The following is a 6,000-nucleotide window of genomic DNA, read 5'->3' on the forward strand; positions in this document are numbered from 1 at the left end:
AAACCAAGAGGATATTTAAAACTCTGAGACTCTTTGCAGGTTTTTATTTTTTCCTCATTGCTTGGTGGACACGTCATAACCTTGACAGAACAAGGTGACTTCTGAAGTAGCAATGCAAAAACATCTGCACCTAATTACTTGGTAAATACAAAAAACCCTAATTGGATTTGTTCTGCCGTCTGAAAAATGAACATAGTTTTACAGAGGCATAATACCCATGTTCAGCTTAGTTACCTTATACAGGTTATAAAGAAATGCATACAAATAAAAACTGCTAGTATTTGAAAGATTATCTCCTAGAATTAGCAATGATCTTGAACTTTTTTATAGAATGAAAGCCATTTGATTTATTCCAGGTTTACTGCACTTTGAGCAATATGCCACATATCCTGCCAATTTAACCATTTACAACCAAATAAGACCTAAACACAGTACCCAGAGCCCTCACATCAATTCTTCCCTGAAAATGTGAAAAAAACTCAGAAAATTCATGCCTTCCTGGAAAAACCAAAGCTTCCTGGTGTTCAGAACACGGGTTTCACCGAATAGCGAAGTTTCGGAGTACGAGCTCTGGGGGGAAACCCGGCTTTTGCATGCACATGCCTTCTTCTTTCTTCCAGTTAACAATCGCTCATCATCCCTGGAAGCGGGAGCCCGAACGCTCCCTGGAAAAACGCGTCTGGCTGGAAAAACGCTCCGGAGTCGGGAGCGGCCAGAAACAAACTCGGGGTCCCCGCAGCACGGGAGGCTCCGGGCACCCGCACCCTGCGCTGCCCTACGGCAGCGACACCCGCAGCCACCACCGCCAGAAACCTCACACGGCTACAGAAACCGAAATCAAACGCGATTTCCAAGAACAAGTTGGTCTTAGAAAAAAATTAAAATAATTTAAAAAAAACCCCAACAACAACAACAAAAAAACAACCCGAAGGTGATATAATAAAGAAATAAAATTCCCCAGCGCCGGCGAGGCTGCCCACGTCCCGAAGCACACGTCCAGGTAACCCTCTCGCCTTCCCACCGGCGCCGGTCGCTCCCGGACGGGAGAGGCTCCCCCGGGCACGGAGCCCCCCGGGACGCGGCCACCATCCCCGCTCAGGTGCGCCGGGCACCGCCCCGCTGCCCGCGGCCACCGAGCCAGCCCGCGGCCCCACGGAGCCCCCGCACTCACCCCCCGAGCCGCACACAGGACCCCGCCGGGGCGAGGGGTCACGGCTCCAGCCCGGGCAGGAGCGGGCGCTGCCCAACCCACCTGCGCTGGCCGGGCCGGTGCCGCAGCGTGAGGCGGCGGCTCCTCCTCGCCAGCGCGGCTCCCCCGCTCGCCCTGTGCCGCTGCGCGTCCCGGGATTCCTGCGGGAGGGCGGGCGGGCGGCAGCGAGGGAGGGAGGCGGCTCATCGCTGGGCACAGCCTCCCGCTCCCCCGCCGGCTCAGCCTCCAGCCCTTCCAGGCACGTTCTGCCGCACGGCGGACCCGCAGCGCGCACCTCCGGCCCCTTCCCTTTTTATCGCGGGGCCGGGGCTCCCACCGCCGCCGCCGCCGCCGCTGCTGTGCGGGGGGCTCGGCATCCGCGCCGCCGCCTGCCCACGGCCGGCCCGGCCCGCCCCCGCCGCCGCCGCCGCCGCCGCCGCGCTCGCACCGCCCGCCACCCACCTGTCCGCGCCCCGGCCCCGCCGGAGCCGCCCCCGCTCCGGCCCCGCTCTCACCGCAGCGGCCTCCGGCAGCGCGGGGCTCTGCGGCTGCCGCCGGAGCCGCCCGCGGGCTCGGCGCTCTGCGGAGGAAGGGAGGAGGTGGCGGTGACGCTCCCGCGGTGGCCGCGCTGCTACAGCGGGGCGCGTCCCACCTGCGCCCGCAGCCCCCGAGCGCCGGGATGCTCGCCGCCCCCGCGGCGGGGAGGCGTTTGCCAGGCGCTGGAGGAGCTCCGGGTGCCTCCCCGCTCTGCCGCCCAAACAAACGAGGAGTCTTGGCCGCTACAAATAATTTTCGTGTTCAGGAACGTGCTGGAAGCCCAGTTGTTGATGGGTCTCTGACAGCTGGCGTTGAGAGATAACCTAGCGGGAGGCGGTCGGCTCTTCAAAATTTGGGTGGCGATGCTTAAAGAATTCGAGAAAAGGAGCGGGTAAATACAGGAAAGTGTTAGGAAAATGTCTGTGGTGTAACTAAAACTGCAGCTGAACTTGACGTTGTGCACATGCTGTCTGAACTCACACTGATGGAAGAACAGCCCATCCTTACGAACGCTTCTCATTCTCTGTCTTTTGCATGATGTATTTGCATCTTGGAAACGTATGATGTATTTAAATTATTGAGTGTGTATCTTTTTGTTCAAATGGGTGATGTTGACATTGAAAACGTGCCCTAGCACAACCCAGTAGAGGAGAGTTGGGAGGAGTTGAGTGCATTGATGCAGCGTCACACCAACCGATACCATTTCCAAATTTGTGTAATAAAAATATCCTACATTCATTCTTCCCACAGCAATAGATTCCACTTTATTTAAGATAATCCTTACCTTTCCCAAATGTTTTATTCTAATCCTAATATTTTGGGACCCAACCTTTTCAAGGTAAGGCAGAAATCCATACAGTCATGTTACAAACTGATATCACACTGTAGTTCTAGTCATATTCAGAAGTAAGCTGTAGAAATAAAATTGCTTTTCTTCATCTTGTCTTCTGCGAAATTAAGGCTATTTTCAGTTCCTCTTCTTGCATCTCATAAGCGAGACGCCAGACTACCTGAATATTTAATGAGTAATAAACCAGAAATCTGTAAAAGTAGCAAATATAACGTATTTTGATAGCAACATAGACAGGTACTCATCTGAGAAAAGTTTGTGCAATTTAATTCCACTAGATAAATAAACAGCAGTTATATCTAATCATATGCAGCCATTCCTAATTAAATATATCAAAATCAAACAAAGCTTACATTAAATAAAGTAGAAATTAACCCAATAAAGATGAGGGTAAGAATTGATACAGGCATGTAGAAGGGGTTTTTTTGTTTTTTTTTCATCTACTACATCCAAGGAAGCATTCCTGGTCTTTCCCTTCAAAACCTAACAACCTAGTGGCACACTGGTGCAATAATTCTGAAAACAATGTGAACGTTGAAAATGGTTGTGCCATAACTCTGCTTAAAAAGACATTTGTTAAACATACAAGCTTTTACAGCTGATAAGTAGTAAATTTTATTTTATCTCTAGATTGTATGTTTATCCTCTTTCTATTTGAGCTTATGGTACATGAGACAAAATTGCTAAGTTTTTCAGTTTTGCCTCCTTACCTAAATTTTGATTAAATGCAACTATCAATATACTAAGAGTTACCAACTGGTGAATATAATGAAATTCCATGGTTACCTACAATAAGGTCTGCCCATGACTGCAAGACTTCAAACAGTACTTGAGCAGTAGAAACCACATTGACATGCCTCCAGTGCAGGAGAATTCGTTTTCCACTAAACCCTTCACAAACATAGTATTTGGTCAACAGGTGTCTTTCCTATAACTGTTACAAATGTATTAAATGCTAGCAGAAAGTTCTTGTCTTTTCCACTGAAGCATGGCCAGTGCACAGATTGTTCCCTCTGCAAAAGAAGTCATTGTTCCTTTCGGGTCTTACACAACACTATTGTTAAATCTAGCCCATCACACGAGAAATGCCATCTCGATTCTGATTTTCAAACCAAGAAAATAAGCATTTGGTCACTTAATAATGACTATTAATCAGACACTATCATACTTGCTTTGAGTGTGTGAGATGAAGAAAATTAGATCAGTCATGCACAGACCTTTTCTTTCACCTCTTCTCCTCTATACCACCCACCTCCCAAACAGTTCTGCCTTTTTTTCTTCGGCAATTCAGTCTTGGAAGAATAAATTCTATTGTAACAATGATTCAGAGACAAACTGAAAGCCAAGTGAAATATTGTTGTCCCAAATCTGACAGGAAAACTTATAGGATGGAAACACCCAGAAGATAAAAACCCAGTTCTCTTATACCACGCTCCAGAAAGCATTACTTATCACTGTCCCCTCATTCCCAAAATACATACAGCAACTAATGGGTTGCTGTAGTACTGAAAAGTTCCAGTTTTCCAGATGATGAGCTGTGACTCAGTACTCCTACAGATACATCTCAATGCACCATCCATTTATTTTATGTGCTGCTAAATCATCTCTCCCTTTCCTTCCACCAGAACTTACTAAGAGCCATCCTGTGTCTGAGGTCTAATCTGCCCTACCATGTCCTGCCCTGTCCATCTGAAACCAGATCAGCTAAAAGCTCTTCTACTCCATTATTTTTTCTGGTCTAGCTCCTTGTTTCAGCTGCTATCAAGTGTGCTTACAGCTCTAAGAACACGCAGGTCATAATCTTAAACTTTCCAGGCTGGATTACACCCTTGTTTATTGTCTAGGGAAATCTGAACGGTGGGCACAGAAATCTTTCTCTTTGTGCCAAGGGAATTTGCAGTTTGCACCTCTACTTCTGAGAAAAGTAAAGGTTTTTTCTCTACATGCAAAACTCCTTATAAGAGTCAGTGAGGTGACAAAGCAAATTTTGATCAATTTATAATCAAAAAATTACTTCAGTCTACTCTACAGAAACCAGAATTTGGCATAATAAAGGCAACAGCTGCTTGAGGAAGAGTAACAGTGTGGGCTGTTTGATGTTCTCAGACGAAGACAAACAATCAAAGACAGAGTTAGGCTAGCACATGATGTTTCTGAGAAGTGGTAAGGAGTTAAAACCGTTTCATAAGCCCATTTATCAAGACCAAATTTTCTTATGGGAAAACCATCTATCGCCCATAATAGCAGCAAAAAAAATACCCTAAAAACCTTTAACATGCAAGAATGTTGTGCTAATGAGAAATCTGTGTTAAACAGCCCTTACAAACTATGCAAAATGTAGTGCAAGCAGCTGGAAAGTTATCCTAATTTCAGGGAGTCCTCTTGCCTCAATTTGCTATGTACACTGAACATCAGCACGGAGCAATGAGGTTATTTTAATATCTTCCACTTCTGTCAAAGCTCTGCAACATTCCCCAGTGGACATCAGAGACAAAAACAGGCAGAGCTATGGAGCAAAAATACAGTTCTAGTTAAAACTATTAATTTAGTTTTAACATCTGCTTAGAGATATTCATTAGCCAGTGAGCACTGGAATTTATACCAGAGAACTTCAGAATTGGTGAGGAGATTAAATGCCCTGACATGGGATCCAGAAGAGCAAAGGAAATGAGCTGGCAGTGGGAAGGAACTGCTGTTGGTGGTAGTGGGAGAAGTGTGGCCAGACCTCTGCAAGGGTAAGGAAATGTTATAATCCTGCACACTACTTCTAAGCAAAAGGAACTACAAAGGCTCTGTCTCCAGCCAAGCCAGAAAATCCAGGAGGCAGCTGATCAGCTCCCCTAAAAGAAGTTCTCCCTCGAAAAATCTGCTTTAGCTGAAATCGTTGGGGATGAGTAACAGTTGCCTATAACAACAACCAATTTCCTCACGTTACATCTTCCCTCCCAGGTTAAATTATCATCCTTCTAATAATAGGACCATCAAAAGCCTTTTTCTCCTTCTTTGGAAAAGAATAGCTGAGAGTTATGTTCAGTCATAAAAATGTTGACAAAACCTGGACAACATTTTAGGGAAATAGGCTGTTTCAATTTGATGGTGTTAGAATCATTCCAAACTCCTTGTTTCAGAGTTACAAAATCTCCAATCATCAGGACAAGAAAACGAGATTTTCCTTCACATCAATTTATTCGTTACCAACTATTTCTGGTCTCTGCTCAATGAATATGAGAATGCCAGCAACCATCTAGCTCGAGCAAAGTAAGGCTTGAGTGTCAATTCCATGGAAATTCAATAATTTAATAGAACTCTCCTACTTCTTCTACTTCCCTTGCCATCTCTGTAACAGGCTCATGATCAGTGCTGCTTGTAAACTAAACACGTAGCAGAATCAGTCTGATTTCTTAGAATGGTCTTCACCATAGGT

General features: G+C 46.2%; 1 long non-coding RNA gene across 2 annotated transcripts in view; it reads right to left on the minus strand.

The window, feature by feature from the left end:
- LOC106853503 (uncharacterized) overlaps nt 1-1,352 on the minus strand; it is a 36,814-nt gene extending 35,462 nt beyond the window's left edge. The window contains exon 1 of one of the 2 annotated variants that reach the window (XR_001403143.2): nt 1,253-1,352. This is a non-coding gene — a long non-coding RNA (uncharacterized LOC106853503). Of the gene's footprint in view, nt 1-1,171 lie in introns of both variants that reach the window. The other variant, XR_015801858.1, reaches the window with a different exon arrangement.
- Nucleotides 1,353-6,000: the final 4,648 nt, after the last annotated feature.

Source organism: Sturnus vulgaris, chromosome 2, assembly GCF_052056855.1.
Source record: "Sturnus vulgaris isolate bStuVul1 chromosome 2, bStuVul1.hap1, whole genome shotgun sequence".
Taxonomy (NCBI): domain Eukaryota; kingdom Metazoa; phylum Chordata; class Aves; order Passeriformes; family Sturnidae; genus Sturnus; species Sturnus vulgaris.